The following is a 12,398-nucleotide window of genomic DNA, read 5'->3' as shown; positions in this document are numbered from 1 at the left end:
GTGGATGTAGCTTAGAGTTGCAGGTTTGACTCTGAGATCCTCAATTTGTTCCAAGCTGTAAATGACTGTGTGTGTAGCATTAATAAATGTGTATGGTATTTCTGTGATGTTCTTCAACAGAAAACAAAATAGAACCTGATCTGAGCAATGCATATCACTGTTATTTGAGGACTACATCTTTCATAGCTGACATTTTATTTTTGCAGGTGATAAGGACAGGACTTGTAACCATGTCCTGTGCATTGAGCAGATGTTCAGGCTAGAGGAGCAGCTGAGGTAGAGGGGTATGCTTACTTACTTTATTGTTTTGTTCATTAAAATACATCCAATCCTTGTCACAGGTTCATATTTTTGGCATTACTATGTATATTACTTATAATGCAGGGATGCCTATCAAGCATCAGTAAGATAAGTGCAATACTCACATAGTACCTGTGCTTACAAGTCTGAATGAAATACAAATATGTTGAAATATCATTTAGCAGCGGGCTATGTTTTCTGAAGATATATTTTGAAATGTAGGCCACAATGTAAAATAACACTCATTTATGCATAATTGTCACACTGATTTTGAGGTGGATATTTTATATACAAGTCTATAGTGCTTTGTTTGCTATTTGTAATGTATGTATTGGCATGCTTGTCTGAGTCGATGTGGTTCTCTGTGACCCCTGTATTGTGCATAGCTTGCCTATTCACATACTGACTGATTGTTTGGTGTGTCAGTGTTCACATTGTTGTTAGCAGACTGTGTGGCATATAATTCAGTTCAGTATGACTACTGCATCTGGCAGCAACACCTTTGATGGTTTTGTTAAAACATACTTGTATCCTGTATTTTGGGATACTTGTGTACATAAGTATTTCTTTGTACCATTTCATAATATATAAGCAGCATCAGAATGTTTGCATTTTGCAGGGTACTGATTACTAACAAATGTAGGTAGGCCATGCATACAGTTGTAGACAGGCAATAATGTAGCATATGCTATATTCTTCTGTGTCACAGGTTGTAACTGTGTTTACGATTGAACATCATTGCTATTTGGTAGTGTTGTGTTCCTTAAACTGATGTGTGGTCAGCCAATGACCATGCTACCTGGCTCAGGTGTTTGTCATATAGCTTTCATATTTCCATGGTATTGCGATCAAACTTTGTCGTTATTATAACAATGTTAATTGGTGGATGTTCATATAACTCATTACATGCACAGACACATGGAATACATTTGACATTCAAACACAGACATAATTGCTTAGGGAACACAAGCAAAGGAAAAATAATTGAAGTAGTGATATCCTGTCAGGCACTCAGCTGGACAGCTTAATCACGCGGACATCATTATTAAACAGTGCAGGTCCCAATATTACTGTTATGTTGACATTTTCCAAGACTTTTATTTTTCTTCAAATTACAGTTATGTGAATGTTGCATGAGGCTATGCCAGGGCATGCTTCTTTTCAAATAGGTTCATAGGTTCATAGGTTCATACTAGGCTATCTGCCCGAGGGCATTTACAAGCCTTTTGTAGTTTTGTGGCCCTTGCACCCCCTTAGTATGGGGAACTATACCATTATTGCCTCTGTCCTCTCCAGAGCAGACACACAGTAATCCCTGGGGTATATCAAGATACGTTACATGCGCTTGCTTTGTGTATGCTTGCCGTGCTTAATGTTGACGGATAAACAACTGTTCAGGTCATGTCATGTCAAATGTAAAATGTAATCTGTATATTCTCAAAAATTCTCTTGTAGCCTGCTAGCTGATTGCCTTATTCCACCTGTATAATACCTGTTAATAATGACAAAATGTTATATCTATTTACTGGAGCTTTTCTCCCTGGGTCTCTGCTGAAAAAGGGCTTTGGCTCAGTCAGACATTCCTGGTCAACAAATGTAAAATAAATAAATAAATAAATGTCATGATTTCCACTGGTAAGTTGTGTTATGCATGCCATTACACAGCCTTGAGTAAGCTGCTCACATTGTGTGATAGATACAGTAACCCTGACATGTTCTGTTATTGGACATGTCCATAAGTATAGATAATGTGACATAGGGAAAGTGTTGTGTGCATGAGGGGCCATCCACTAGCAGCAAATCTGTTGATTATAATTGTCCTACTTACTAATGTTTGTGCCATTTTACCAGGAATTGTGTTATGAGACCTTCAATGTATGCTAATATACCTTTTTTCTCATATTTTGATATGCAGAACTCACATGTGGATGGGATGTTAATTAATGTCTCTTAGATTGCAGATGTGTGCACCAGTTTTTATTCAATGTCAGCTATGATTTTCATAGGAATGTGTGGTCTGATAAACATTTGTTTTTCATTGTTATGGTTTTGATTACTGACACACATTACATATGATGGTAGAGTGGGCTATGGTTATGATGTATTTTAAAGTTTCATAAGGACTGTTTTCTACCTGTTCATTTTGTCACAGTGGGTATGTTATGTAGACAGGTAGTATCAGGTATGCATATATAATTTCTGTCCTATGTTGTGATTCATCTTGACAGAGCATGGAACATGATGATGATTATCCACTAGACAGCAGCGATGAGTGCATGCCAGGCCTCTGCCAGAGCCCTCCAGTGTCGATGACCATGATGATGATGATGATGATGATGATGAGGATGACAACAAGAAAACTGGCCCTACATGTGCCATCATCCCTGCTACTCCCCAGGGGAGTTGACACCAGGAACAACAGCAAGATGATTATCTGCAGAAGATCTGAGAGGTGGTGACTGATGTGTTTCACGGGTCTAGGACTATTTACTGAAACACATTTGACTGTGCACAATTCACTGAAAGCTCAATTCACTGAAAGCACAATTCACTGAAATACATTTCACTGAAAGTCATATATGGCCTTTTCCTCACTGTAGTGCAATCCTGGAGTTAGTATATATAGTAAGGGTGGTGTGGGGGCACCGGCCCCCACATTGGGGGGTGTGGGGGGCATAGCCCCCACCTATTTTAAATATTTTGAACTATATACATAGATACTTGCAATTCCAGTAAGTTACTCTTTTCTGAACATAATATATATCCAAAATATATATAGGGGGCTACACCCCCACACCCCCCCAATGTGGGGGGCAGTGCCCCCACCCCCTTACTATATATACTAACTCCAGGGTCGCACTACAGTGGGGAAAAGGCCATATATAACTTTCAGTGAAATGTGTTTCAGTGAATTGTGATTTCAGTGAATTGAGCTTTCAATGATTTGTGCACAGTCATTTGACTTTCAGTGAAATGTGCTTTCAGTGAATAGTTATACACCTATGTTTCATACACAGATAATGAACATGATGGGGAGCTTTTTATCAGGATATGGCATGGGCTATGTGACTCATTCAAGGATATAGCCTGAGAGATCATTCACAATGTTTATCCCCATCAGGGTGATCCCTCAGCCCCATAAGTATTGTCTGTATGCTCCAATTGTGTAATGCTACCACCATACTGCTTGCCATATAATCAATTGGACTGTAAATGCACTTTTGTGCATGCATACCATTTAGCTGCCATGCTTATGTGTTACAGGTCCAAACAAAGTCGATATCATGTGATATTTATTTGTGTTTCAATGTGTGCATGACACACATTAACAAATTAGACTTTTCTTCCACATTCATCTGTCCATGCACTGTGGCAGTTAACATGTTGCTGTAACTTGTAACTGCTGCAACAATTCCACTGTAAACATGTGTGTTAATGACAGAAACTCATAAACAACATGCTGTCTATAGTTCAGCACAACCACAGCAGTATGGTTATTATTTGTGTATTGCCATATCATGTATGTGCATCAGAAGGAAATGTTCTTGCCCGTGTGTTTTGAATGACAGTTCTCATGCTGTCCCACATGCATGATGTCATGTTGTTTGGCATGTGTTGGCAAGGATGATGCCAAGTTGGGTCATATAAATGTATGTCATACATATTGCCAGTCCTTTACTGACTGCATAGACTGCCAATGTAATGTTCACGTATACACCATGGTAATGATAATTTATTCAGTAACTGTATAGTGTGCCATCTTTGGCCTATGTTGCATTGCAACATTCCTTCATTAGTCAAATAAATGCACACCTTTCGGCAAATGGTGTACATATTCAGTGATTTATGTACATGTCTCTGCACATAGCCTGATCCATAGTGAAACACAGTTGTACCTTTGACATGCGAGCAGTCACTGACTTAATGTTGATGAGTTTAGTGTTGCTCACAGGACTGTACTCTACTCACTAATGAGCAGGGTATGTGACATATAACTGCAGGTGTTTATTCCACATTGGCATGACAGTATATGTGTACGTGGTACAAATTCTTATCTTGCTCAACTATGCCTGTTGATGTTACATGATTTAACAATAGTGTGTACGTGTGATATATACATGCTCATTGTTGTTGATTTCAGCAATGCAGTCTGCCCATGGGACATACATTTGCCATTTGCTTAATTGTATTCTGGGGTGGCTCCAACAGCACCCCCTGTGGTGTACACATGCATTTGCAACATGTAACCTTATCTTGTTGTCCCACTTTATCATTGTCTTCCTTGATGTGGGCCCACGATGTCCACTTCCGTTCCACCTTTGTAGGTTAGTAATATATCTTGCAGGTATGTTTGCCTTTGTTAAAATTATTGTCCATTGTCATATATTAGTTTGTTTACACGGTCAACATGTGGCAGCTCTATGGCCATTATACAGATGCAAGATATATGCACACAAGTTGCTGTCTACTCCTTGTCCTCGTTATACTTGTGTGTTACATTGTAACCAGTGTATGTTTGAAATTCATGTATTTTTTATAAAGCTGTACTGTTAGATTTGTGAACATATATTTTTCTTATGTGTCATTGGTGTATGTATGTGTATTCACATTGCTTTCATGTAAGTTCTGGTTAGGCGACTGATAGTAATACATATACGCCTACACCTGTGTGTTGCTTTTGACAGGATATGTGTGTGTGTGTGTGTGTGTGTGTGTGTGTGTGTGTGTGTGTGTGTGTGTGTGTGTGTGTGTGTGTGTGACATATGCACTCGATTACATGTTTGCTTGGGTTATGTACACCTACTTGTGTAGGTAGCAGCCAGTTTGCTACTTTGTTCTGGTACTGTTGTTTGACATTGAGATTGTTTGTTTGCTTTTTACATGCATGGTCAGACGGTCTGCTCTTTTCAGTCATCTGCTGGTATTCTCTGGCATTCCAGGAGCTGCGCTTGCTCATCTGTGATGTTGCTTGGCTTACACTTGCACTGCGGAGTACTTGGCTATTGGTTTACTTATCTACTGTGATCCATATTTATTACCCTACAACACACATCTACCATTGGTCATGCACATCCAGGTATGACTGCCACACATTTTGCAACATGTCATAATGTGGTATTGCATATTTCTGTATTTCACCATGGCTGGTATGCATCTGCACCCTGTTTGACAACTTTCCATTGCTTGTGTTGTGCAGTGTGCTGTCTGTATAACTTACCTATCCTTACTGTTTTTTTCCAAACTTTGTCATGTGCTGTGCTATTTGTTCTATGGTTATACCTGCTGTGATAGCCTTCTTCTCCTCTTTCCCTATCTTTACAATTCCTTCTATTCTTAGAACAATAAAAAAATGGAGCCTATTTCCACCAAAAAAAAAATCTTACCCATGCCCCTCTGACTTTCCTTCAGATTTTCCTATTCCAACATACCTCTTGTGTGTCCCTGTTCTTCACCCACACCCCATGTCTGCTTTTCTATCTCCCAATTTCCTTGGGTAGCTATGTGTGTTACCTGTGCTCCTCTCACATGCCCCTCACCCATTCTTAGCTAATGTTAGTTGTGGCAATGTGGCTATGATTGCCCTTCACCTTTATTAATTTTTTTATTAAAAAAATTACGGATTCCATCTGATTCCGTAAGTGATAACTAGCATATTTTCATAATAACAGAGTTATGGAAATATTTCATAGTTGTTTGAAAGCTTACTGGAGAGATTCTGTTATTTATTTATTTAATTTATTTAACATTTGTTTACCAGGAAAGTCCAATTTGGAATGAAGCCAGTTTTCATTAGAAGCCCAGGGAGAAATACTCCGGACGTATGTCTTTGTAACGTGGGAGGAAACTGGAGCACTCAGAGACAATCCACACGAATGCAGGGAGGACATGCAGACCCCACACAGAAGGCACCCCAGCTGAGAATCGAACCGGGGAACCTCTTGCTGTGAGGCAACAATGCAACTGCTGTACCATCCTTTAAAATGACGCACTGTATTGGCTGACAATTGAACCTGGGTCTCTTGTGTGGGAGACAAGAATTCCACCACTGAACCACCAGTGCTTATTGGTACATGTTATAGATATGTATTTATGAATATCAGGTTGCTTAGATTGTGAGATTCTTTTGTAACTTTGTTAATGCACATCACTACTTAGCAGTGCTTTTTCATTACTTACGGAGTACCTGTGACTGATATACAGTGTGCTGTTATTACTGAGAAACTCTGCTGTGTGCCAGGATATTCTAAGTTCACTGTGACATATTTACATATTACATAGTTATCTGTAATTTTTCTGCTGATGTCGGTGTAATGCACTGAATTCCAGTTTTATGGAATCCAGCCCTAAGATGCAGCATATGGAATCTGTCTACAAAGATACTCTCAATAACTAGGTACTAATATTACTGTTCATTAAATACTTCAAAATATTAATATGAAACAGAATCATCATGTACTTAAGTAGTTTGTTTATACAGCTTTTATTAATAAGCATTTTAAAACATAATTGGAGAGTAGCATATTTTTATTTCCATTGCATTTCTTCCCCTCTACCTGTTGAATCCTGGTGAGACAATTCATGTGCCCAGAGCAAGATCTCTGCAGCACCTTCAAGCTGTAGTTAGTGTCAGCCATTAAGTTAGGGCAGTGCAGCCTTGCTATGTCCATCTAGAGGACAAATGTCTCACCAAATGCTGTTTGGTATCAACAAACTATCTGCCTATCTATCTATCTATCTATCTATCTATCTATCTATCTATCTATCTATCTATCTATTTTTGATTTGATATTTCAGTTGCACCTGTTGTACAGAGCTCATTTTTAAAAGGGGCTTGGGAGATGAAGTCTTTCAAACAATCATCTTATAATAAAATCTTGAAAACATGCTCACATTAACTAGTAACATAATATTAGCCAGTACCTCATTAACACAATCTTAGTGTATTCCTAACATAAAATATTCCAGCAGTTCTAAAGATACAATAAGAACTTCAAAAGGGCTATTGTACAGGCAATATAGTAATAAGTTATAAATGTGGACATCAATTTGTCCATCACTATGGCTACTGAGACAAGAAATAAATCAGAAATATAGATTTTTTTTCAGTTATGGTAGCTTGTAGTATTACAAGTAAATGTTGGATGATGATGTTTTCATTCTGTGGGAAGGGAACAAAGCTACACTAAATGAGTTTGTCGATTTCTTACTGAGTGCGACCACATTTCTGCAGTTTGATGTAAAGTCATCTGATAAAGAGATTGAGTACTTGGATGTGAAGGTATATCTGGGTTCCACAGGCATTGGTACTGCATTGTGTAGAAAACTGATGTGGCACAACCATATGTTGCATTCCACCAGCATGCATCCCAGGCATATTTTCAAGAATATAGTGTATAATCAAATGACACAAATCTCAGAGTTATGTACCAAAGAGGAAACTTTCCTGAAGGAACATAAGGAACTATTAAAAAACTTCAATGAGAGACGTTATACTGAAAAAGCCATTAGGATGAATGCTATGAGAGCAAGTGAGCTGAAATCTACTAAAGGGAGACCCTTCTATTCCAAGTATAAAAGTTATGAGCAAAGAAGTTCAATAATACCAACTACAAATAAAGTAAGATGCACTCTAACTTATAGTACTGACAACAAGACGATATGTGATGTCGTTAAAAAGTATTGGCCAGTATTGACATCTGATGCCAAAATAAAAGAAATCGTTGGTGATAACCCCAGCTTTGCTTTCAGAAATAAGAAGAACCTGAAGAGGTTATTATGCCATAATGATGGCAGTAATAAAGGAGCAAGTAATATTGCATATACATGTACAGGTGCTTGGAAATGTGGCTGCTGTAAGTCTTGCCATTTGATTAGTACAAGTAATGTTTTCAAACATCTGAAAACAAGAAAATGCTATAACTTACAAAGTCTGGCTACTTGTACCACCAGAAATGTGATCTATATCGCTACATGCTCTCTTTGCTCAGCCTATTATATAGGCAAAACAAACAGAATGCTAAAAGAGTGCATCCTGCGGCATTTATCTGATCTAAGGAATAAAGTAGAAACGAGTGCCCTCTGTTTACATGTGAAGCTTAATAACACCCACTTGTTCAAGTTTATGGTCATCTCTATTGTAAAAGAAACATTGAGAGGAGGTGACTTGCAGAATAGAATGGAGGTAGAAGAACTCAAATGGGTAATAGACCTAAGGGCAGGTTTCCCTCCAGGCTTGAATGGAATGGTACCATTGAAACCAATTCTGAAAGAACGTGGTCTGAATGGGAGTAGATAGCAACAGCTTCAACACTATTGGCCCAAACTAAGGTAGTGTTCATTTGAATGACAGCTACCATAGGGAATGCTCAAAAGACAATCATAAGGCCTTCTTTAGCTATGTTAGAAACCTGGGAGGAAACTCCCAGATATGCTCAGAACTAGTTCAAAATGATGTGAAGATTACTGATCCTACAGACATTGCCAACATACTGGCTGACAGGTTCAGTGCAAACTCCCCCTCCTCCCCCCCAAAAGGAGAGATATCTATACCAAACAATTGCAGCCCCCCAAACATCTCCAACGCCCAAGTGAGAACTGCTCTCTCCAAAGCAAAAAACACAGCATCCATGGGACCTGATGGTGTCCCCGGCTGTGTGCTCCACGAACTCAATGATGAATTAAACCCACAGCTAGGACAGCTGTTTAATCAAAGTCTTACCTCTGGATACGTACCCAGGAGTGGCGCACTGCAACTGTGGTCCCACTTCACAAAGGCGGTGCCTCCACCGACCCTGGAAATTACCGGCCCATTAGCTTGACAAGCCTTATCTGCAAAGCCATGGAGAGGATCATAATGGACCTCATAAATAAAGACATAGGGAATTTGCAGACTTTGGATCCAACCCAGTTTGGCTTTGTCAAAGGCAGATCATGCCTTTTAAACTTGGTTGACTTTTTGAAACAGTCACCAAAGCCATTGATGAGGGAAAGGCAGTCCATACAGCCTACCTCGATCTGGCGAAGGCCTTCGATACAATACCCCACTCGGGTATCATTGAAAAACTCATGAGCTTAAATGTTAACCCATACATCACAAGATGGGTTGCAAACTGGCTGAGTGACAGAACCCAAAGGGTCAGAGTTGCTGGCGCCATGTCAGACTCAAAGCCTGTCACAAGTGGTGTCCCACAGGGCTCAGTCCTGGGCCCACTCTTGTTTGGCATCTACTTTTCCGAAGTACAAGCAAACACAGGAGGGTTATGGCTGACAAAGTTTGCAGATGACTGCAAACTGGGCGCCATAGTAGAAAACACATCTGACAGAGATATCCTTCAGAAGGGTCTCACAGAAACGGATAACTGGTGCCAGAGCCATGGCCTAAAGTTAAATGCCAAAAAATGCATAGTCATACCCTTCGGGAAAAACAAGGTTACCCCTAGCTACCAAATAGGTGGCAATCCACTGAGCACAGAAGAAGTTATCAGGGACCTGGGGACCCAGGTTGATAGTAGTCTGTCATTCGACACCCATGTAGCTAAAGTAGTTAGGAAGACCTTCTACATTGCCCACCTTATGATGAAGGGATTCTCATCTAGATCAAGGGAGGTCATAGTCTCCCTTTACTCATCACTCATCAGACCAATGATTGAGTACAATGCCCCATTCGGAATGTTTCTGACCCGACACTTGCAGCAGCTGGAGAGGCCACAAAGTTCCTCACCAAAAGGATAAAGGGTCTCAAAATCTGTCCTATGCTGCCCGACTGAAAGAACTCCAGCTCTATTCAGTCGCCACCGCTTGCTCAGAGGTGAGCTTTGCCTAACATACAAGGCCATGTCAAACCCAGATTTGATGAATATGCTTCACCTCAAAAAATCTAGATCCATCAGAGCCACAAGGCCACGAGACTTAAACCTCGACACGGCTATTAATAGGACGTGCTGGAGGGATAGATTCATCACCCAAAGACTCCCTATGCTGTGGAACAAAATCCCAGTATATGTGAGGCAGAGCACCTCGCTGGCCTTGTTCAAGAGAAATCTTGACCAATGGATGGGAGATCGCAGATATACCCCAGGGATTACCTCAGTGTCACTGCTCGACAGAGGCACAGCAAAATAATGGGTATAGTTCCCCATACTAAAGGGGTGGCGTAAGCCACAAAACAATGGGCTAGGCTTGTAAATGCCCTCGGGCAGATAGCCTAGTATGAACCTATGAACCTATGAACCTATATGAATGACAGCTATTACGAGGAAGTGATGTAAAACCAAAGGAGTATTTTTTTTGAGTGACACCTACTGCATGAGTAAGTGATGCGATAGTATTCAAAAGATTGAGACTGGTCTATCCAAGTTTTTAAACATTTAGTCTTAGGCCTAGTAAACAGGATCTGAAGAAGGCTAAAGCCGAAAGCACTTGTCCTGTTTGCCTATTTTATTGGCATTGTTGCATTAAAGTTTTTATGTGAATTCTGTGTTCTGTTCATGGTGGTATGTTCTACTGTTTGTTTTTATGTTTATGGTTTTGATATTAGGACATCATGATGATTTAATAAAATGAAGAATGTAAATATAGTGTAGCATAAATAAAGCCATTGTCTTTTTTGATAGCCATATTGTCTATAAGCTTTATTAAAGCTGTTTGAAGGCTATGACCTGGTCAAATTCTATGCTATTTTAGTTGATTGTGCTTAGTTAGTAATTTAAAAATTGTAAGTATACAACTCTTTCTATTATTTTATTTTATTTAATAAGACATAGTATACCTACTGGTCTAATTTTTTTTTTATTTTGTTTTCTGTTCCTGTATGCAGTGGTATGATTTTAACATGTTTCAAGAGCTCTGAAAAGGATCCACATTTAAAGCTGCTGTTTATTATTCTTGTAAATAGAATTGTGGTAAATTTAATATTTTTTTAGATAAGAAGGTGGTAGGTTGTCCTTTGAAAGTAAGCTGTGATCTTTCACTTCCAGTAGCATTTTTTCACAAAGGTCATGTAAGTGAGCTGGCTGTTGAAGTTATGGGAGGGTATGATTAGTTTGTGTTACTTTGTCTGTAGTATTGTAGACCTAAACAGAGTACTTTAGAATCATGAACTGGGAATTACACTTACTGTTTTGCTGTACCTTTTGGAGTTTGCTGCTATTGGATTCTCAGTAATATTTTGGAGTTGCCCAGAAATGTATTTATGGTGAGACAGACTACTGCTTAATGTGATCTATTAGAAGTTATTGAGGTAATCTTGATCTGCATTTCTTATCAGTTGCTGGAACTTACTTGTTTAGTGATTTGTTGTTTTTGTCTTCCTTAGATTTTTTTCAAAACTGTGTTTTTTCCTGTCATGTATTCCTTCACTGTAGCAGCCATGCATAGCAAAGCAATGTTTGCTATGTGTATTTGTTGTATGGGAGCATACTTGTTTAAAAGGTTTAGCAGAAAACAGTTTATGACTTGTACAGTTATACCTTAGGTTTGTTAAAGACATCTGTAATCTAGGTATTATTTATGTATGTGTGTATGTATATGTATGTATATGTGTGTATGTATGTGTGTATGTATGTATGTTTTTATTTATTTATTTTTCTGTGTTGACCTGGAAAGTCTGACTGGGCAAAGTCAATTTTCAGCAGATGCCCATGGAGAAAAGCTCCAGCAGATACATTTAAGATGCTCATGACACAACAATTTTTTATAAAAATATATTACATAGATTGCTCTTAACACAATGTTTTTGTTGGGGGGCTGCACCCCCACACCCCCTGCTAATTATATGTACAAGCTCTGAGATCACACTGTAGTGGGGAAAGGGGTATATTCCCCAATTTTCACTGTACTGTGAGCTTGTACTGGCAAAGTTGGTATATTTCAATCAGTTGAGCCAAATCTGCAAAATGCCAAGTTTGTATTTTAATGAAAAGTACTGCTCACACATGTGATGCCCCTGCACTGGCCCAGTAACCAAGGAGCCTCAGTCCTCACCACTGGCAACAGTGGGGGACATACACAGTGGGAGGATGACAATTACACATGCAATAAAGTGCAATTTCCCCTTAAGAATACACAGAAATCACAGTCAGTTTGGGGCTGATTTCCCC

The sequence above is a fragment of the Protopterus annectens genome, chromosome 8.part0 (genome assembly GCF_019279795.1).
Source record: "Protopterus annectens isolate FY-2018-M chromosome 8.part0, PAN1.0, whole genome shotgun sequence".
Lineage (NCBI taxonomy): Eukaryota > Metazoa > Chordata > Ceratodontiformes > Protopteridae > Protopterus > Protopterus annectens.
Note: the sequence above shows the minus strand (reverse complement) of the source record.